General features: G+C 39.6%; 1 protein-coding gene across 4 annotated transcripts in view; it reads right to left on the bottom strand.

Moving 5' to 3' along the window:
* LOC147584190 (uncharacterized) overlaps nt 1–23,223 on the bottom strand; it is a 70,650-nt gene that overhangs the window by 23,666 nt on the left and 23,761 nt on the right. The gene's annotated exons all lie outside the window — the stretch shown is intronic.

The raw sequence follows: 23,223 nt of genomic DNA, 5'->3' as shown, positions 1-23,223 counted from the left end.
ATGATCTTACAGTTCATGAGATCAAGCCCCAGGTGGAGCCTGCTTGGGATCCTCTCCCTCTCTGTCCCTCCCCCGCTCAAAATAAACATTAAGAGAAATCGAGATGTGCATATTACATATATAGGTCACATCTATAAGCCAATATATATATAGATTTTCTAATATTTTGGTACCTATATTTCATTATGATAGGTTTCACTTGTAATCTATGTGCTTTACATTGTGCATTTGACAGTATTCTCAGAAGGGGTTTGCATTCTTGGTGGAATGCCTTCAAATTAAGAACCTCTACTGTGTCTGCAGCCCTGAGCTGTCACTGTCCTAGAAACCTGCTGACCAGGTTTCTGACCACCAGGTGGTGGTCCACTCTCAGGGTGTCTCATACGTCTGTGACTTGGTATGTTGGGGTAAGGGGTGCAGTGCAAGCAAACAGCAGCTGGCATGCCTCCCATTAAGGGACAGAAAAATGACTGGGGTTCCCAGGAAAAAGGATTCATGAGACTGATGAAGAAGATAATGCATCAAAGGATACATGGAACTTGAGAAATGAGATCGTTCCACAGTAACTGAGCCCTCTTATGCACTAAGTGCTTGAGGTGCTGAAATGAGTAAGACATTGACGTGGTCTTCAAAATACTTGTCCTGCTGAGGAAACAGACCTGGAGAAAGAGTGTCAGTTCAGGCTGATGGAGCCTTGGAGAATGAGGGAAGAGCTCTCAGAGATGGTGATGCAGAATCTGGGAGGACTAGTTACTATGTGCCAGAACACATTCAGGGACTGGGTTGTGAAATGGTTTATGAGCCATGAGGCTGGAAAGAACAGGGCCAGACCCATGTACCTGGGCTCAAGCTGACCCTTACCATCCCAAGGGCAGTAAGAAGTCTGGGAAAGAGTTTACTCGGGAAGGACAGTTGAAATCATGACTGCAGCAACTCAAGAGACCAGCCGAGGACAGAGATTAACATTGATGCTGGTGGGAATGATGGCCCACAAAGGCTGGAGGCTTTAGGAAGGAAAGGACAGATGGTAGACCCCATAAGGGCAGGGAGTAAGACTCTAGCTGATCCCTAAACACCTAGAACCCAGCATGTTGCCACACTGAGTTACTCCGTCTGGGCTCCTCGTGCCATAAAGGATCTGAAAAGGGAGCAGTGGTGGCCTGGGGACTGTAGACTGGATGTATATCAACCTAGTATGGTACCAGAGATGTTCACTAGGTCTGACTAACCAATGTGTTGCCAGTTAAAAACAAAACTGAGAGAACATCCACTTCCAGTGATGGCAGACTAGGTAATTCAAACCAGTCCTCTAAAGCTGAGGACAATTAGAAAAGCTGGACGAAAATATTCAACACGTCTACTTGAAGGTGCAAGAAAACTACAAGATAGTGAAGACTTACAAAGCCCAGATTGAAACAAGGACAGAATAGGGCACCTGGGTGGCTCAGTCGGTTGAGTGTCTGGCTTCGGCTCAGGTCATGATCTCACAGTTCATGGGTTCGAGCCCCACATCGGGCTCTGTGCTGACAGCTCGGAGCCTGGATCCTGCTTCGGATTCTGTGTCTCCCTCTCTCTCTGCCCTTCCCCCATTCACACGCCGTCTCTGTGTCTCTCAAAAATTAATAAACGTTAAAAAAAAAAAAAAAAAAAAAGAAACAAGGAGAGAAGGCCAGAGAGATGATTCTGGTGCTTTACCCTGAGAACATTTGCTGATCCTAGAGAGGGTATAAATGTAAACCTGACCAGAGTGCCAGGATCTCTGCAAGGAGAATTTGTACATGTAGTCAGTGCACTAGTTGCATCTTGTGTCCCAGTTTTTTTGGGCTGCTGCTCCCAGGATGCCTCTTGATTGCCTGGATCTGGGGGCTGAAGTGCGGGGAGGTTGTGTTCCAGGGTCCCATGGGACTATAACAACTGGAGACAGTTCATGGCAGGCTATCACTCCCAGAATACTACTGCACAGACAGTAAATTAAAACACACCCCTAGTTTTTTTTTGAAAGAGGTTCAAATGCTTGTTCTGGAGCTGTGGCCTGAGGGGCAGGCTCTAGGTTTAGCACACATCTAGAGGCCTATGGAGGTGCCTATGTAGGCTGGGGGAATACCACCTTTGTGTTCTCCCTCTGCCTTGCTCCAGCTCTCTAGTATCTCCCAGAAACAAGCATATACACTTATCTGGAGCCCTGATTTTTGCTAATGTCATCCATGGAACACCTCCAGATCACCTTGTCTGGTGGCCAGCAGGGTTCATGCTTGTGGTCTCACAGTACTGTATATATTTGCATACTCAAAAGCTGCTACCTGAAGGTCTGGCTTCCAATCAGCCTGAATCTAGATGCTGAGATCCCCCACTTTAGGATGGACAGAGCTTGGCACACCCTCAACAATGAGAGCTTTACATTAAAAATAAAATAGGCTGCATGGAAAATCATAAAGGTTCAAGAGCTATATACAAGGCTGAACAATAATATTCATCTCTTACACAAGGCCACTCCTTCAAGACTAGAAGAGGTGGTTGTTTCACTTAATACATAGAAACAAACACAGAGTCAAGCAAAATCAGGAAATAGGAATATGTTCTAAACAAAAGAACAAAACCTTAGAAAAAAAGTCTTAATGAAATGTGTAAGTAATTTGCTTGATGAAGAGTTCAAAGTAATGGTCATAAAGATGTTCACCCAATTTGGGAAAAGAAGGATGCTCACGCAACTTGGAAGAAGAATGGATGAGCACAGTGAGAACTTTAACAAATGGATAGAAAATATAAGAAAGTACAAATAAGCCACAGAGCTGAAGAATACAATAACTGAACTGAAAAATACACTAGAGGAATTCAACAGCAGACTAGATGAAGCAGATCAGTGAACTCAAACACAGGGCAGTGGAACTCCCCAATCAGAGCAGCAAAAAGAAAAAAAAAATTTGAAGAGTGAAGACAGCTTAAGGGATTTACAGGGCAACATCAAGTGGACTAACATTTGCATTATAGAGGTCGCAGAAAGAGAAGAAAGGGGCAGAAATTTTACTTGAAGTAAGTAAGGCTGAAAACTTCCCTAAGCTGGAGAAAGAAATGAACACCCAGATCCAAGAAACCCAGAGAATTCCAAAGAGATAAACTCAAAAGACCCCATACCAAGACATATTATAATTAAAATGTCAAAAGTTTAAGCAAGGAGAGAAATCTTAAGAGCAGCAAGAAGAAAACCAACTTGTTATGTACAAAGGAACCTCCATTAGACTCTCAGCAGATTTTTCAGCAGAACCATTGCAGGCCAGAAGGAGTGGCATGATACATCCAAAGTGCAGAAAGAAAAAAAACCTTCCAACCAAGAATTCTCTATTTGGCAGAGTTATCATTCAGAATTGAAGCAGAGAGAGTTTTCCAGGTGAGCAAGGCTAAAGGAATTCATTATCATTAACCTGACCTTAGAAGAAATGCTAAATGTACTTTATACACTGAAAAGAAAGGGTGCCAATTAGTAACAAGAAACCATATGAAAGAATAAATCTTACCAGAAAGGTAAATATACAGTAAAGGTAGTGGATCAATCATTTATAAAGTTAGTATGAAGTTTAAAGAATAAGTAGTAAAATACTACAGTAATTAGTCAAGTAATACACAAGATAAGTATAAAATTGTGACAACAAAAACATAAAACAGGCTACAGGAGAGTAAAAACATAAAGCTTTAAAATGCATTCAAATTCAAGGTGTTATCAACTTAAAATAGAGTGTTATGAATATAGGTTGTTGTATATAAGCCTCCTGGTAACCACAAAGCAAATACCTATAGTAGACACACAAAAGATCATGAGTAAGGAACCTGAGCATACCACTAAAGAAAGTCATCAAGCCACCAAGGAAGAGAGCAAGAGAAGAAAGGAAGAGACAGAAACTACAAAACAACTAGAAAACAATGAACAAAATAACAATAGGTACATACCTATCAATAACTACTTTAAATGTAAAAGGACTAAATTCTTTAATCAAAAGACAGAGTGGCTGAATAGAAAAAAAAAAATAAAACCCATCTACATGATGTCTACAAGAGACTTACTTCACATGTAAAGGACACACACAGACTAAAAGTAAAGGGATGAAAAAAGATGTTCCACACAAATGTAAACCAAAATAAAGTTGGGGTAGCTATAATTATATTTAAAAAATCCCACTTTGGGGTGCCTGGGTGGCTCAGTTGGTTGAGCATCTGACTTTGGCTCAGGTCATGATCTTGTGGTTCATGAGTTCGAGTCCCACATTGGACTCTGTGCTGACAGCTCAGAGCCTGGAGCCTGCTTCAGATTCTGTGTCTCCCTCTCTTTGCCTGTCCCCACTTGTTCTCTGTCTCTGTCTCTCTCTCAAAAATAAATAAACATTAAAAAAATTAAAAAATAAAACCGACTTTAAAACAAAAACATAATAAGAAACAAGGGCACATTATATAATGATAAAGGACTCAATTCAATAAAAATATATAACTTTTTAAAATATTTATAGACCCAACACAGGAGCACCTAAACATATAAAGGAAATATTAACATACCTAAAGGGAGAAATAGCAACACAATAATAGTAAGGGGTGTTAATATACCACTTACATCAATAGATAGATCATCTGGAGAGAAACTCAAAAAGGATAAATCAGCCTTAAATAACATGTTAAACCATACAGATTTAACAGATACATATGGAACATTCCATCCAAAAGCAACAGAATAACATACATGGAATGCTCTACAGAATAGATCATAGTTTAGTCCACAAAACAAGTCAATAAATTAAGGATACGGAAATCATATCAAGCATCTTTTCCAACCACAATTGAATGGAACTAGAAATCAATTACAAGGAGAAAACTGGAAGGGTGCCTGGGTTAGTCAGTTAAGCATCTGACTTTGGCTCAGGTCATGATCCTGCAGTCCATGACTTCAAGCCCCACATCAGGCTCTAGGCTAACAGCCTGGAGCCTGCTTTATATTCTGTGTCTCCCTCTGTCTCTGCTCCTCCTTTGTTTGTGCTCTCTCGCTCTCTCTCTTTCTCTCAAAATAATAAACATTAAAAAAAAAACCCTGGAAAATTCACAACTATATGGAGATTAAACCACATGCTACTGAACAACCAATGAGTCAAGAGAAATAACAAAAATTTGTTGAGACTAAATAAAATGGAAATACAATATCCCCAAATTTATGAGATACAATAGAAGTAGTTCTAAGAGGGAAGTTTATACTGATAAAGGCCTATATCAAGAAACAAGAAATATTTCAAATAAATGTTTGAACTTGACATCTCAAGGAACTAGAAAAAGAACAAAATCCAAAGTTAGTAGAAGGTAGGATATAACGAAGATCAGAGTATAAATAAAGGAAATAGAAACTAAAAAGATGGGGGGTGCCTGGATGGCTCAGTCATTTGAATTTCTGACTCTTGGTTTCTGCCCAGGTCATGATCTCATAGCTTTGTGGGTTCAAGACCTGTGTCTGGCTCTGTGCCAGCAGTGCAGAGCCTGCTTAGGATTCTCTCTCTCTCCTACTCTGTCTGCCCCTCCCCTGCTCATGCTGTCTCTCTCAAAATAAATAAAACTAAAAAAAAAAACAACTAAAAAGACAATAGAAAAGATAAATGAAACTAACAACTGGTGCTTTGGAAAGATTAAAATGGCACACCATTAACTAGACTTAGTCTCACCAAGAAAAAGACAAGGGTTCAAATGAAATCGGAAATGAAAAAGGAGACATTACCGATACCACAATAATACGAACACCAACAAATTGGACAAGCTGGTAGAAAAGAAAAAATTCCTAGAAACACACAGCCTTAGAGGACCGAGTCACGAAGAAATAGAAAATCTGAATATACCAATTGCTAGTAAGGTGAGTGACTAGTAATCAAAAACCTCCAAACAACAACAATAAGAACAGCAAAACAAAACAAAACCAAAAAACCTCCCAAGAAATAAAAGTCCAGGACCAGATGGCTTCACTGGTGAATTCTACCATCCTAAGAGTTCATACCAATCCTTCTCAAACTCTTCAGAAAAACTCAAGAGGAAAGAATACTTCCAAACTCATGTTATGAGGCCAGTATGACCCTAATACCCAAACCAGACAAAAATTCCACAATAAAAGAAAATTACAGGCCAGTATCATTGATGAACATAGATGCAAAAATCCACAACAAAACGTTAGCAAACCAAATTCAACAATACATGCAAAGGATCATATGCCATGACCAAGTGGGATACGTACCAGGGATGCAAGGATGGTGCAACATCCACAAATCAATCATGATACACAACATTAACAAAGCGAAGGATAAAAATCATATGATTTTCTGAATAGATGTGGAAGAAGCGTTTGACAAAATTCAACATCCATTCATGATCAAAAAAAGTCTCAACAAAGTGGGCTTGAGGGGACATACCTCAACATATAAAGGTCATAATATGACAAGCCCACAGCTAATACCACACTTAACAGTGCTTTTAAGATCAGGAATAAGACAAGGATACCTATTCTTGCCAGTTTTTTTTTCAACACAATACTGGAAGTCCTAGCCAGAGCAATTAGGCAAGAAAAAAAAAAGCATCTAAACAGGAAAGCAAGAAGAAAATGACCACTATTTGGAAATGACATGATACAAAATGTAGAAAACCCTAAAGATGCCCCCCCACACACAAAAGTGCCTGTTAGACCTAATAAATTAAGGAAAGTTCCAGAATATAAAATATGCAAAAAAGTTTCTACACATTAATAACAGACTATCAGAAAGAGAAATTAAGAACACAAGTCCATTTACAATTGTATGGGGGTGCCTGGGTGGCTCAGTCAGTTAAGCGTCTGACTTCAGCTCAGGTCATGATCTCGCAGTTTGTGAGTTCGAGCCCCGCGTTGGGCTCTGTGCTGACAGCTCAGAGCCTGGAGCCTGCTTCAGATTCTGTGTCTCCCTCTCTCTGACCCTCCCCGACTCATGTTGTTTCTCTCTCACTCAAATAAGTATTAAAATTAAAAAAAAAAAAAACAATTGTATGAAAAAGAATAAAATACCTAGGAATAAATTTAACCAAGGAGATAAAACACCCATACACTGAAATCTATGAGATACTGATGAAAGAAAATGAAGAGGACACAATTAAGTGGAAAGATATTCCATGCTCATGGCTTAGAATATTGTTAAAATGTCCATACTACCTAAAGCAATCTACAGATTTAATATAATCCCTATCAAAATTCTAACATCATTTTTTACAGATATAGAACCAACAACCCTAAAATTTGTATGGAACCATAGAAGACCTTGAATAACAACAGCAATCTTGAGAAAAAAGAACAAAGCCAGAGGCATCACAATCCTTGACTTCTAACTATATTACAGGGCTAAAATAATCAAAACAGTATGGTGTTGGCATAAAAACAGCCACAAAGATCAATGGAACAGAACAGAGAGCCCACATGTATGGTCAATTAAGTTATGACAAAGGACCCAAGAATATAAAATGGGCAGGACAGTCTCTTCAGTAAATGCTGCTGGGGAAACTGAATAGCCACAAGGATAAAAATGAAAAGTAGATGACTATTGGGGCGCCTGGGTGGCTCAATCGGTTAAGCATCTGACTTCACCTCAGGTCATGATCTCATGCCTCGTGAGTTTGAGACCCATATCAGGCTCTGTGGTGACAGCTCAGAGCCTGGAGTCTGCTTCAGATTCTGTGCCTCCCTCTCACTCTGCCCCTCCCCTGCTTACACTCTCTCTCTCTCAAAAATAAACATTAAAATATTAAAAAAAAAGAAAACTAGGTAACTATTTCACATTATATATAAAACTAACTCAAAATGGGTAAAAAAGGCTTGAATGTAAGGCCTGAAACCATTAAACTCCTAGAGGAAAACAGGCAGTCAGTTCCTTAACATTGGTCTTAGCGAGGATTTTTTTGGATCTGACACCAAAAGCAAAGGCAACAAAAGTAAAAAAATAAAAAGTAAACAAGCAGAACTATATCAAACTGAAAACCTTTTGCAAATCATATATAATAAGGGCCTAAAAATCCAAAATTTATTAAAAAAACATATAACTCAATAGCAAGAGTCAATCTGATTAAAAAGTGGGCAGAGGACCTCAATAGACATTTTTTCTTTTTTCTTTTTTCAAGTTTATTTATTTAGAGAGAGAGTGAGCAAGCAGAGGACAGGCAGAGAGAGAGGGAGAGACAGAATCCCAAGCAGGCTCCACACTGTTAGTGCAGAGCCCGATGCAGAGCTCGATCCCATGAACAGTGAGATCATGACCTGAGCCAAAATCAAGAGTCAGGTGCTTAACTGACTGAGCCACACAGGTGCCCCAGACATTTTTTCAAAGACAGATGGCCAAAAAGTATATGAAAATATGATCAACATCACTAATCATCAGGGAAATGCAAACCAAAACCATGATGAGATATCACCTCACACCTGTTAGAATGGCTATCATCAAAAGACAAGAAACAGCATGTGTTGATGAGGATGAGGAGAAAAAGGGACCATCACGCACTCTTTGTGGGAATGTAAATTGATGCAGCCACTGGGGAGAACAGTATGGAGGTTCTTGTAAAAATTAAAAATATCATTACCATATGATCCAGCAATTCCACTATGGGTATTTATCCAAGGAAATGAAAACACTAACTTAAAAAGACATGCACTACCATGTTCATTGCAGCATTATTTATAATAATCAATATATGGAAACAACCTGTGTCTATCAATGAATGAATGGATAAAGAATCTGTGGTGTGTGTACACACACGATGAAATACTATTCATTCATAGAAAAGAATAAAATCTTGCTGTTTGCAACAAAAGAGATGGACTTTGAGGTCTCTGCACAGATACAGAGATAGATTGGTGGTTGCCAGGGGTGGGGATGAGGGTTTATAGGTGAAATGGGTGAAGGTGGTCAAAAGATACAAACTTCCCATCATAAAATAAATAAGTCATGGGGATATAATGTACAGCATGAGGACTATAGTTAATAATACTGTATTGCGTATGTGAAAGTTGCAAAAGGAGGGGGGCGCCTGGATGGCTCAGTTGGTTAAGCATCCAACTCTTGATTTTGGCTCAGGTCATGGTCTCACGTTTCTTGAGTTCGAGCCCTGTGTCGGACTCTGCACTGACACTTCTATCACCCTCTCTCTCTGCCCCTCCCCTGCTTGCTTTCACCCTCTCTCTCAAAATAAATAAACTAAGAAAAAAAAAAGTTGCAAAGGGAGTAGCTCTTAAGAGTCTTTATGACAAGAGATAATTTTTTTCTAACTCTTGTGAAAATCAAATAGAAATAAAGACCAGACTTGAAAATTCTCTGGGTAGACAAAACCAGTTGAGTCGTACAGGCAAAGCTTAACTTAAGGCAGGTGAGGCTAACTCGACCGGGGACACTTCTTCTTGCCTATGCCTCTGAAAATGATAAATGAAACTTAAATTGATCCCAAAACTGATATGAGGTAACCACTAACTGATTCCCTTTCATTTAAGAAAATTCAAATACTGTAACCAGTCACTGCCTATATGCCACATAAACTGGTTTATAACGATATACTTGTGAGCCTCATTCTATGTTTTGGTTTGAGAGCCCCTGGCTTGCACACTGCCTTTTTAGTGTAAGCACAATTAATTTTTACTAATAGTACTTCAGGGAGTCATTGGTTTTACGTCTGTTTTTTCTTTCCCCCTGAACTTTTGACACAGTACACTGGGCTCACTGATTTCCCACTGACCCTGGAGTTTCAGGGTACATCTTTCTCTCTCTTTTTTTTAAAAAAATGTTTATTTATTTTTGAAGGAGAGAGAGAGAGAGATAGAGTGTGAGCAGGGGAGGGGCAGAGAGAGTGGGAGACACAGAATCCCAAGCAGGCTCCAGGCTGTGAGCTGTCAGCACAGATCCTGACGCGGCACCTGAACTCACTAGCTGTGAGATCATGACCTGAGCTGAAGCCTGACACTTAAATCACTGAGCCACTCGGGCCCCCCCAGGGTCAAATCTCTTGATCTGAGCTCCAGTATCTTTGTTCTGGGCTCTCCAACTTCATTGTCACATATGTTTTCTGTTTTTGTTTGTTGAAGCTTCTTGGTAAGTCACCCTCTATATGTAAGGGAAAAAAAAACCAACCATGATTCTCTGGATTTTCGGTCATGGGAGGATTACTAAGGCTCCCATACATTATTTGGGTTAGGGAAACTAAAGGCAAAGATGGGGTCTACCTGGTCTAAAACTCTTTCTGTACGTCCTGTAAAGACTCCTCCCTCTTGTATGTATAACCACTATGGATGACGATCTTGTGTATTTTCGGAAAATGTGTGAACTTTCAGATAATTTGGAATTGTAGTGGCCCACTTGGAGGTCATTTCACTTAGATAAATCCAGCTTAAAGAGCACCCTTGAAAAGAGATGATCAAAACTCTCACAGATAGTGGAATGCATGCTTTGACTGGTACATAGAAGCTTCTAAAAGATAAGATGACTCCAAAAATAGCTTCTGCGAAAGAATCTTTATAGCATGCAAATAAAAAATGTTTAGTAAAAACTATGGCCATCTAACCAGGCAACCTTAACTTAGTCCCTCTGCCAAACACAATTTGGATCTAAACTACTGAGTTTTGAATTATTGTACCTGAGACATAATAAAAATTTTAAGATGAAAACATAAGATCTATGTGTGTGTCTGTATGTTTATGTCTATCTAGTATGTATATTATGTATATTATATATATGTGGTATTCTAAAAATAGTTCTATTTAGGGGAGCCTGGTGGCTCAGTCGGTTAAGCATCTGACTCTTGATTTTGGCTCAGGTCACGATCTCACGTTTCACGGGATCAAGCCCCACGTCAGGCTCTGCGCTGACAGCGTAGAGCCTGCTTGGGATTCTCTATCTCCTTTCTCTGCCCCTCCCCCCCCCCATTAATAAAGAAACACTTTTTTAAAAAGTCTTAAAAAAAAGAGTTATATTTCATTGGCTAAAAGCAAAAGAAACACTTGTATAAATTAAGTCTTCCTAAAACTTTCAGAAATACATAATCTAACCCAAATGTTTTCCAAGTTCACATGATATGGGATAATTTTTTTTTTTTAAGATTTGTTTTTTAAGTAATCTCTACAACCAATGTGGGGCTCAAACGCACAACCCCAAGATCAAGAGTAGCACGCTCCACTAACTGAGCCAGCCAGAGGTCCTTGGGATAATTTCTGATAAACAGAAAGTAGTTTAAGTTTGTTGGTTTAGTAAATACAGGCATGTATTCAGATTGTCAACATAAATTAATGCAAACATACAACTTTTTCTACCTGGGTTTACTAGCTCATGCTATATTTATGTTGCAAATTTTATCAACAAGAAAAATAAAATGATTAACTGTTTCATGTCTAAGCATAATTGTTAAAAATAATTTAAATAAATTTAAATAAAAGTTTACATTAAGTTAAACTATATAATGAATATTCATTGAGTATATGTCATTCTCAAATAACATAATATACTGAGACATGGATTGCTTAACATGCTTATCTAGTTTTGGCATTTTAATTTTTTTAATGTTTATTTATTTTTATTATTATTTTTTAATTTTTTAACATTTATTTTTGAGAGACAGGGAGAGACAGAGAGACATGGAATCAGAAGCAGGCTCCAGGCTCTGAGCTATCAGCACAGAGCCCAACGTGGGGCTTGAACCCACAAACTGAGATCGTGACCTGAGCCAAAGCTGGATGCTCAACTGACTGAGCCACCCAGGCACCCCAATGTTTATTTATTTTTGAGAGAGAGAGAGAGAGTGACAGAGTGAGACCAGGGGAGGCAGAGAGAGAGGGGGAACAGAGGATCCAAAGTGGGCTTTGGGCTCACAGCAGAGAGTCCGATGTAGGTCATGAGCTCATGAACCGTAAGATACTGACCTGAGCCAAAGTCAGATGCTCAACCGACTGAGCCATCCAGGTGCCCTTGCATTTTAATTTTTACAGAGACAAAAGATATTTGGGTATATTAAATGTCTTTGCCACATTGAAAAATTGTACTACAAGGGACTCTTGGGTTGCTCAGTCAGCTAGGCATCCGACTCTTGGTTTTGGCTTGGATCATGATCTCGCAGCTTTGTGGGTTTGAGCCTTTCATCAGGTTCTGTGCTGGCAGCCTGCTTGGGATTCTCTCTCTTCCCCTCTCTGCTCCTCCCCTACTCATGCTGTCTCTGTCTCTCTCAAAATAAATAAGGAAACTTAAAAAAAAAAAAAAAAGGGAAAAATTGTACTATGGAAAACATGTCTCTAAAAATTGTGTTTTTATAACTGCATTTATAAGTTTGCTGATCTATGGGATGCTAATATATGAAAGACAGTTCACAACTGTCTGTGCCATAGTTTTCACTGGAAGGTAAGGATTACTAATATTAAAATTTATAATCAATATGTGAAAATAAATCTATTTATTAGAGACAGTAAAAGTTAAAGGGATCCAATTTTGTGTACAAAATGTGGGAAGAAAATCAGGTGTGTTTATGTGCAGAATATGCAAAGAAGATAGGATGTTTTTTCATTATGGAAAAAGAGAGTATTGTTGTCTGAACTAAAATGGTTCTTCCAGAATAAGAAAGTAAAAAGAATGGGACAGAGCCTAAATGGATATAGAAAGTTGCAGAAGGTTTGTGGAAAAGAAATTTTATGCCGTGAGGTCAAAGCTGAGTAAAACTGAATAGATTTACCATAAGGGTTTTTAAAAATAAGCTTTAATATATAGTGTATTTATATAAAACTGTAATTTGATTTTCTTTCATATGCTAAAAGGACAAAGTTTTCTTAGATTATCGGTCTGCTCTTTTTTATAAAAATGTTTTTAATGTTTATTTATTTTTGAGAGAGAGAGAGAGCCAAAGTGTGAGCAGGGGTGGAGCAGAGAGAGAGGGACACACAGGATCGGAAGCAGGCTCCAGGCTCTGAGCTGTCGGCACAGAGCCTGACATGGGGCTTGAACTCACAGACCATGAAATCATGACCTGAGCCAAAATCCGATGCTTAACTGACTGAGCCACCCAGGAGCCCTTGGTCTGCTCTTGATAGGATTATGAAAGGGTTTCCTTGACTTTTAAGTAATTTGCGTAGAAAACAAAGATTCTATGTTTTATCAAAATAATTTCCTGTGGTTTATATTGTCTTTATCATGCTTTTGATTACTTTAAAAAACCCTGAGTCTTCTCCATTAAAAGAGATGTTTTTTTTACAAATATATAACTTTCTGTATTTGCCTTTGAAATCTTTTGTCACTTTGAATAGACATTAAGTACAGTTTCACAGTGAAACTGTTGTCCTATTTGATCAAGTGTTTTAAATCTTTTGGGGTGCCTGGGTGGCTCAGTCGGTTGAGCATCTTACCTGGGCTCAGGTCATGATCTTGCAGTTCATGAGTTTGAGCCCCATGTCGGGCTCTGTGCTGACAGCTCAGGGCCTGAAGCCTGCTTCAGATTCTCTGTCTCCCTCTCTCTCTGCCTCTCACCTGCTTGCGCTCTCTCTCAAAAATAAACATTAAAAAAAAATTTAAATCTTTTGACACTTTTTAAAAAAATTCTAATTTTTTTGTTTTTGAGAGAGAGAGCATGAGTGAGGAGGGAGGGCCAGAGAGGAGGACAGAGGATCTAACATGGGCTCTGCTGACCACAGACAGCCGGATGTGGGGCCGGAACTCATGAATCATCAGATCATGACCTGAGCCGAAGTTGGATGCTTAACTGACTGAGCCACCCAGGTGCCCCTCTTTTGACATTTTTTTTTTTTTTAATTTTTTTTTCAATGTTTTTTATTTATTTTTGGGACAGAGAGAGACAGAGCATGAACGGGGGAGGGGCAGAGAGAGAGAGAGACACAGAATCTGAAACAGGTTCCAGGCTCCGAGCCATCAGCCCAGAGCCTGACGCGGGGCTTGAACTCACGGACCGCGAGATCGTGACCTGGCTGAAGTCGGACGCTTAACCGACTGCGCCACCCAGGCGCCCCTCTTTTGACATTTTTAACGAACTTCACCAAATCAAATTATTTTTTGTTTTTTTAAAGATTTTATTTTTGAGGTGCCTTGGGTGGCTCAGTTGGCTAAACGTTTGGCACTTGATGTCAGCTCAGGTTATGATCTCACAGTTTGTGGGTTCAAGCTCCGTGTTGGGCTCTGTGCTAACAATGAGGAGCCTGCTTAGGACACTCTCTCTCTCCCTCCCTCTCTGCCCTTCCCTTGCTCACGCTCTCCCTCTAATAAATAAATAAATAAAACTTAAAAAAAAAAAAAAAGGCTTTTATTTTGAAGTAATCTCTACACTCAGTGTGGGGCTTGAACTCACAACCCCAAGATCCAGAGTCTCATGCTCCACCAACTGAGCCAGCCAGATGCTCCTCACCAAATCAAATTCTCTTTTTTAATTTGAACTAATTTTGGGATTTTCCCGAGGAACCTTTAAAAAAATCTCAAAAGATTTGCGCTCTTTCTGCATAAAAGAGAAATATTAATTTATTTAGGCTTAGTTGATATATTAAGCTGCATGGGAAACATTGCCAAATAAGAAGTTTGCTTAATCTCCTTAGCGAGCCCCGCATTGGGCTCTGTGCTGACAGCTCAAAGCCTGGAGCCTGCTTCCGATTCTGTGTCTCCTTGTCTCTCTGCCCCTCCCCTACTCATGATCTGTCTGTCTGTCTCTCTCTCAAAAATAAATAAACATTAAAATAAATTAAAAAAAATAAAGTACTATATATCACAAAAGTAACAATTTGCTTTTCAATTGCATCTTTTTTTTTTTTTTTTTTGGTGAACTCTTACCAGATCTTTAACCAAAGCTATTTTTAAGTCTCTTCATTCAGTCATTTATTGTTTTACTCTTTTTCTCTGGAAGCACTTACAATCAACTACAGGCAAAAATGCTTCATCTTCAAAAAGATTCATGGAAAAGACCCTGACAACTACTCTATAATACAGGTTTCTGATAACATTAAATACTACCACTGACCTAGGTAAGAATTTCTAAACATCTAATGGAAAGGTGATTGATTCACAAAGCTGCTAACCCAAGATGAAGCAAAACAGGATTACAGGTCTCTGAATAAACTGATGAAGATGATTATAAATACAAATTAAAAATGTAAATCAAAAGTACAATGAGGTATCCCCTCACCCCTGTCAGAATGGCTAAAACAAAAAACACAAGAAGGGGGCACCTGACTGGCTCACTGGGTAGAGCATGTGACTCTTTTTTTTTCTTAATTTTTTAATGTTTATTTATTTTTGAGAGAGAGAGAGAGAGAGAGAGAGAGAGAGAGAGACAGAGCATGAGCGGTGGAGGAGCAGAGAGAGAGAGGGAGACACAGAAACAGAAGCTGGCTCCAGGCTCTAAGTTGTCAGCACAGAGCCCGATGAAGGGCTTGAACTCACAAACTGCTAGATCATGACCTGAGCTGAAGTCAGACGCTTAATCGACTGAGTCACCCAGGTGCCCCTGTGACTCTTGATCTCAGGGTTGTGAGTTTGAGCTCCAAGTTGGATGTAGAGATTACTTAAATGATTAAATAAATAAAAACTAAACAAACAAAATCCCCCAAAAGAAACCAGTGTTGGTGAGGATATGGAGAAAAAGGAACCCTCTTGCACTAATGGTGGGAATGCAAACTGGTGAAGCCACTGTGGAAAACAGTATGGAGGTTCCTCAAAAAGTTAAAAATAGAACTATTCTCTAGTTCAGAAATTGCACCATTGGGTATCTACCCCCAAAGTACAAAAACACGAATTCAAAGATACGTACACCCTTATGTTTATAGCACCATTATTTACAATAGCCAAATTATGGAAGCAGCCCAAGTTATATCGATAGATGATGGATGGGGCGCCTGAATGGCTCAGTCAGTTAAGCATCCGACTTTGGCTCAGGTCATGATCTCACAGTTCATGAGTTCGAGCCCCATGTCGGGCTCTGTGCTGACTGCTCAGAGCCTGGAGTCTGCTTCAGCTTCTGTGCCTCCCTCTCACTCTGCCCCTCCCCAACTCGTGCTCTTTCTCTCTCTCACTCTCTCTCAAAAATAAACATTAAAAAAATAGATGAATGAATAAAGAAGTGGTATAATATATATACAATGGAATATTATTTGGCTAAAAAAAGGATGAAATCTTGACACTTGCAATGACATGGATAGAGCTAGAGAATATAATGCTAAGCAAAATAAATCAGACAAAGCCAAATACTGTATGATTTCACTCATATGTGGAATTTAAGAAACAAAACCAGTGAGGGGCTCCTGGGTGGCTAAGCATCTGACTCTTGATCTCAGCTTAGGTCTTGATCTCAGGGTCATGAGTTCAAGCCCAGGACTGGGCTCCCTGCTGGGCGTCAAGCCTACTTAAAAAACAAATAAACAAACAAAAGAACACCAGAAATGAGCAAAGGAAAGAAAGCACAGAGACAAACCAAGAAACAGACTCTCTTTTTCTTTTAGGTAAGCTCTATGCCCAACATGGGGCTTGAACTCATGACCCCAAGATCAAGAGTCTTATGGTCTACTGACTAAGCCAGCCAGATGTCCCTTAAGAAACAGACTCTTCACTATAGAGAATTGATGGTTATCAGAGGGGAAGTGTATGGGGGAGTTGGTGAAATAGGTGATGGGGATTGAGGAGGGCACTTGTGATGAGCACTGGGTGGCATTTTTTTTTTTTTTTTGAGAGAGAGAGAGAGAGCACGTGCGAGCATGCACGAGTGGGGGAAGGGCAGAGGGGGAGAGAGAGAATTTTAAGCAGGCTCCATGACCAGTGAGCAGCCAGACTCGGCACTGGATCCCATGACCATGAGATAAAGACCTGAGCCAAAATCAAGAGTCGGAGGCTCAACTGACTGAGCCACCCAGGCACCCTAGAAATTGTTCAATCACTATATTGTACCCCTGAAACTAATATAACACTATAATTTTTAATGACTTCATTAAAACATTGATGGTTAATGTTTTGTTTTCCAGATTTAAAGGATCCCCTTTTCTCTTCTAAGCGATTTACATCTTACAGCAAATTGATAAAGTATACGTTTGTAAACAAAAGTTGAAACATTACCTTTTCCTCCCTACCTGATCCCTCCAGAATTCAGAAACTCCTATTAAATATTCTTTAAGTTTATTTATTTATTTTGAGAGAGAGAGGAAGAGCAAGCACACACATGTGTGTGGTGGGAGGAGGGGCAGAGAGAGAAGGAAAGAGAAAGAATCTCAAGCAGGCTCTGCACTGATCTGTCAGTGTGGACCCAGATGCCGGGCTCGAACTCGAGAACTGTGAGATCATGACCTGAGTTGAAATCAAAAGTTGGGCACTTAACCGACTGCGCCACTCAGGTTATTACATATTCTCATTTTTCAAGACAATGTATGTATTTAAATAAGTTCTGTAAGAGTCTGTTCTCCTTATAACAGGACACAATTAGACAAATCCTTAACTTGGCTCTTAGCCTAAAGAGACTTTAAAGTTCTGCGATTCCTTACTATCAGGAAATTTTAAAGAACTAAGGTTGACTTTATGAAGCCTATGAAACCCCTTGGATATTGCCAAAAGTTTGACAAGAACATCTTATTTGAGAATATGCATAGAATCACTATTCTTACTACACTTATGTAAATAATCCAAGTTTAATAAGATTAGATTTAATTTTTACAAATTAGTTTCACTGTATGTATCTTTGATAAAAATGGTATAAGTATAAACAAATTATATTTGAATAGAAAACTGTAGTGTACCCATTATCAGATTCTAGTCCTGTTAACTGTCGAAGGTTTTGTTATCTACTTGACTTCAGAGAAATCACAATAGATCTTCATGTCTGTTGTTGTATAGGCCACCACTTAAGAAAATTCAACACCCGATGACATCATCAAAGACAGTCAAACTGCAAACCAGGAAAATCCATGTGCCTGCAACTGTCATCCTCGTTTTACCATATAAAAATGCTTCAAACTCAAATCTAGAAATTTTCTCAACTGGCTGTGCTCTAAACTCAAAAAATAAATTTATAATTTGCTTGAGCTACTAACTTTTGTTTTTATTTCCATCTAAATGCCTCCTATTAGATTACCTGATTGCTCATATCACAGAGGCCTACTTAACATGGAAGCTCATTTGTAAAACTGCCTCCTGTACAGTATCACATCCTCATGTTCATGCTGTCCTAAATAATCAGAAGGATATGCGATTGCTAATACGTCTGTTGTGCTTATGTAAGATAACTTCCAAAAAAAAAAAAAGTAGATTGAATTAGAAAAGTAAAACCTGAATCTGATCAGAACCCATTTAAGTCGATTAGTTGGTTAAATCTTGGCTTCGGGGAAGCTCAGCTCCGGGTAATTTTTCAATCCTTGTTTATTGTTCTCCTTAGCGTTATCAATCATATTAATCTCTCTAGTGTATTATAGCCTCTCAAGGGCTTTAAATGGTTTTGGGTAGCCATTCATACATCAAAATATATCCATCAGGATTAGATAATTCAAGAAACTCAATGATCTGACCTCCCATATATATATGATGATCTGACTGCTGGCGACAGTGACTAAATGACCCTCCATCCTGAGGACTCAACTACTAGAAACTATAAATGTGTGATTCCTCAGCCTGGCTACATCAATAGTGGTAACCGGGAGTAACATACTAGTTGGCTATACTCAGCTTGCTAGGAAAATGACCAAAAAGTAATTGTTAAAATCAAACACAAATTGGGGCACCTGGGTGGCTTAGTCAGTTGAGCATCCAACTTCGGCTCAGGTCATGATCTCATGGCTCATGAGTTCAAGCCCCGTGTCAGGCTCTGTGCTGACAGCTCGGAGCCTGGAGCCTGCTTTGGATTCTGTGTCTCCCTCTCTTTCTGCCCCTCCCCCGCTCATGCTCTGTCCCTCTCTCTCTCTCAAAAATAAATAAACATTCAAAATAAATAAGTAAAATCAAACACAAATGGAGACCAGAACTTGCATGGGAGCTTATTTTGCACAGCAAGTGAGGGACCCTTCTTGCTCATGCCTCTGAAAATCATAAGTGAAACTTAAATTGTTCCCCAAAATTGATATGAGGTAACCACTAATTTCCTTTTATTTAAGAAAATTCTAATACTGGGCGCCTGGGTGGCTTAGTCGGTTAAGCATCTGACTTCAGCTCAGGTTGTGATCTCATGGTTCATGAGTCTGAGTTACCCGTTGGGCTCTGTGCTGACAGCTTGGAGCCTGGAGCCTGCTTTGGATTCTGTGTCTCCCTCTCTCTCTGCCCCTCCCCCACTTGCACTCTGCCTCTAAGATAAACATTAAAAAAATAAATAAAAAGAAAATTCTAATAACCAATCACCATGAAGAATAAACACTATCTGTATTTTACATAAGTTAATTTATAACAATAAACTTCTGAGCCTCATTCCATGTTTTGAGTGCTCCTACCTTGCAAACTGTCTTTTCGGTATGTGCACAATAAGCTTTTCCAATGATTACTTCAGTGGTTCATTGGTTTTACTTCTGTATTTTTCCTGAACTTTCAACACTATGTATGGTGATGAATGTTAACTAGACTTATTGTGATCATTTCACAATATACAAAAATATTAAATCATTATGTTGTACATCTCAAACTAATACGTTAAGGTCAATTATACCTCGCTTACCAAAAAAATATAGAACTGAGCAGCTAACAACCTCCCAAGGCTAAGGGCATCAAGATTAGTGCCCAGGACCTGATCTAGGCAGAGTGGAGGGAACCCGAGTAAAAGCAATCCCTTTGTAGGAAACTCAAAGGGGTATACACCCATGAATAAGCATAAAGCTGATATTGACAAACCTCATAGGGTTTGTAGTTCTCCTTCAAATAATCAAAACCTCTGAACTTGGCCTGGGGTAATTCAGAATTGCCAGTTCTCACAAGCACCTAGCAGAAGCAAAGGTGAATCTTCACTGGAGGAGACACCATACTAGGTTTCAACAATTTCTGCAAACAATTTTATAAATAAAACATTTAGCACTCAATTATAAAATAACTAGGCACACAAGGAAAATTTTATCAATGAAACCAACAGAAATAATGGACACTAGAAACAGACCAACGGACAGACCAGATACTGGAGTAATCTAACTCCAAGTACAAAACCACTCTGCTTACTATGTTTGAGGAGATAAAGAACACAATTTGAAAAATTTCAGCAGAGATGAAAACAAAAGTTTAAAAAGGAAACAAGTATTCTAAAATGAAGTAGTGATGATGGTTGCATAATCCTGAATATACTAAAAAAAAGTCCCACTTTTTGTACACTTTAAAAGAGTGCATTTTACAGTATGCGAGTAACATTTCAAGAAAGCTGTTATTAAAAAGAAGGGGGGCGGGTGCTTGGGTGGCTCAATCGGTTAAGTGTCTGGCTTCGGTGCGGGTCATGATCTCAGGGTTCATGAATTTGAGCCCCACATTGGACTTTGTGCTGACACTGCAGAGCCTGCTTGGGATTCTCTCTCTCTGCCCCACCCCCACTCGTGCTTTCTCTCTCTCTCTCTCTCAAAATAAATAAATAAACTTAAAAAAAAAACAAACAAGTAAAAAGTCTAGATGTAAAACAAACATAAATGAAGTAAAATAGTGTATAGGCACAAGAAGAGACACTGTCAGAGGACTGCATCAACTGTTAAATTAGTCCACAGCTCTTTCTTTCCTACCTCTGTGTATCTTATCACCTTGACTGGGATGATAAAGTTTTGAAAAAGCTTGCAAAACATTTCTTTACCAGTTCCATGAGAGCATGGACACACTGAAAATCTCATGAAACAGAGCCAACAAGATGGGCTGACTTCCCTCAGGACATCAAAAAAAACCCAGGTGGGACAAAGCTGAATCAGAATCTCTTAGTTCTTTGAACCCAGGTGTAGTCAGAGAACAGGCCAGTTAGGAAGGGAAGTTGAGAAGCTGAAATACCAAGACATAGTGAAGAATCAGAGGCCAAGTGCACGCCGGAGTTAGAAAGGAGCTGAAACTCAGGGATGGTTCCTGGATCTCTGGCTTTGCTGACTAAGTAGGTAGAGGTAGCACTTACTGAGTTAGAAAAGATTGGCACAACACAACAGTGGGTGTGGTGAAGACAGAGAATCAGAAGTTCAATTTTAAAGAGCTCTTTTTTTTTTTAAAGGCTTAATTGTGAATGTATCAAATTTGAGATGAGTATGGGACAACCAAAGAGGGATGTCACCTGTCTATATACATCTGGAGCCCAGGAAACACCTGGGATGGAAATATAAATTTGAGAAGGTATGAAGTGGGTATTTGAGAAAAACAAAGAAGATACAGGCATGACCAAAGGGATATATAGATATTACAAAAAGGAATTTGGATTTTATCCTGAAGGCCACATGCTACATCAGCTTTATATTGCAGACAGGTAACTAGCTGCAGTGTAAGGAACATACTGCATTAAGGGATGGGGGGGGGGTAATAATTAGGGCCTTTACAGTAATCCAGGTAAGAGATGGGAATTCTCATATACAGTTTCTTTTTTAGAAGTTTGTTATTAAAATTTTTTTTTTAATGTTTATTTTTGAGAGAGAGAGGGAGACACACACACAGAGCATGAACAGGGGAGGGGCAGAGAGAGAGAGGGAGACACAGAATCTGAAGCAGGCTCCAGGCTCCAAGCTGTCAGCACAGAGCTTGATGCAGGGCTTGAACTCATGAACTGTGACATCATGACCTGAGCTGAAGTCAGATGCTTAATAACTGACTGAGCCACCCAGGCACCCCTATTTATTTATTTTTGAGAGAGAAAAGGAGAGTGCATGAGTGTGTGCACGAGTGCGGGGTGGGTGGGCAGAGAGAGGGAGACAGAGAATCTGAAGCGGCTTTGTGCTGAGATCCCAGGAACCATGAGACCATGACCCGAATCAAAGTCAGACGCTTGACTGACCGAGCCACCCACATGCCCCTCATAGTTTTATATTCTGACTTTTTTCACTTCTAACATGAGCATTTAGGGGTGCCTGGGCGGCTCTGTTGGTTAAGCGTCCGGCTCTTGATTTTGGCTCAGTTCGTGATCTCATGGTTCGTGTTTTGGGCCTGGAGTCAAGCTCTTCACTGATGGTGTGGAGCCTACTTGGGCTTCTCTCTCTTGGCCTCTCCCCTCCTTGCAAGCACGTGTGTATGCTCTCTCTAAAAATAAATAAGTTAACATTAAAAAAAACAACAGTGCACCTGGGTGGCCCAGTCAGTTGAATGTCCGACTCTTGGTTTCGGCTCACGTCATGCTATCATGGTTCACGAGATGAAGCCCCGCAACAGCGCGGAGCTTGCTTGGGATTCATTTTCTCTCTCTCTCTGTGTCTCTCTCTGCCCCTCTCCTGCACATGCTCACGCGCTTTCTCTCAAAATAAATACACGTTAAAAAAAACCCAAACACTTTAAAACAAAAAAACACAAGCATTTAACAATGTCACTAAAAGCTCTCTGGAAACAGTTTTAAATGACTAAATAATCTACCCACCTGTGAATGCACATAATCTAATCTATTTAACCACAATAGGTTACAATACAGTTAGGCATTTTGGTTATTTTCAGTTGTTTATTGGTAAGCTTATTCACTTATTATGTACCTATCCTCTCTGCTAGGTAAAAATCTTTTCCCCCTGCCTCAGTGATAAAATCTCTGGCAAATCTTATAGGTTTTCCAAAATTATTTGATTACTTCTAGCTACCAAGTTTTACTTTCTCATTTGGTTTATAACTTTTTCTCATTCAGCTGAAGTTTGAACTAGACTTAGAAGCTTGTAGTAAAAAGACAGGCATGGCTGGGATGACAATCACCGACTGCACCATTTGATCCCCACATTTCTTGTTCCTGTGCAGTCAGGCAGGGCTTTGTGACTTGTGCTGCCCAGTGACATGTGACTGTCGCACTTGTGCTAAAGCACACCGAAAAGCCCATGCAAGCATAGTTCTCCCATGAAGAGAGGGAGCTGTGTGTTCAAGATGGGGCAGAGTAAGACGGTGGCCCTTCTAACAACTTAAGTCCCTAGTGACCATGGGGAGCACAGTCCTCTCTGCCAATTCATGTAGGACATGAAGCCTACGCAAAACATAAACTTTATTGTATCAGCTGCTGAGATTTTAGGGCTACTTGTTACCCCAGTATAACAGAGCCCATCCTAGTATAGCACACTTCACCGTTTCTACCACTTTGCTCTCTTCCTCTTCTTTCCCA

This window comes from Puma concolor, chromosome A1, assembly GCF_028749965.1.
Source record: "Puma concolor isolate L17-30 chromosome A1, mPumCon1.1.hap2, whole genome shotgun sequence".
In the NCBI taxonomy this organism is placed as follows: Eukaryota; Metazoa; Chordata; class Mammalia; order Carnivora; family Felidae; genus Puma; species Puma concolor.
Note: the sequence above shows the minus strand (reverse complement) of the source record. Positions and strands in the feature narration are given on the sequence as shown.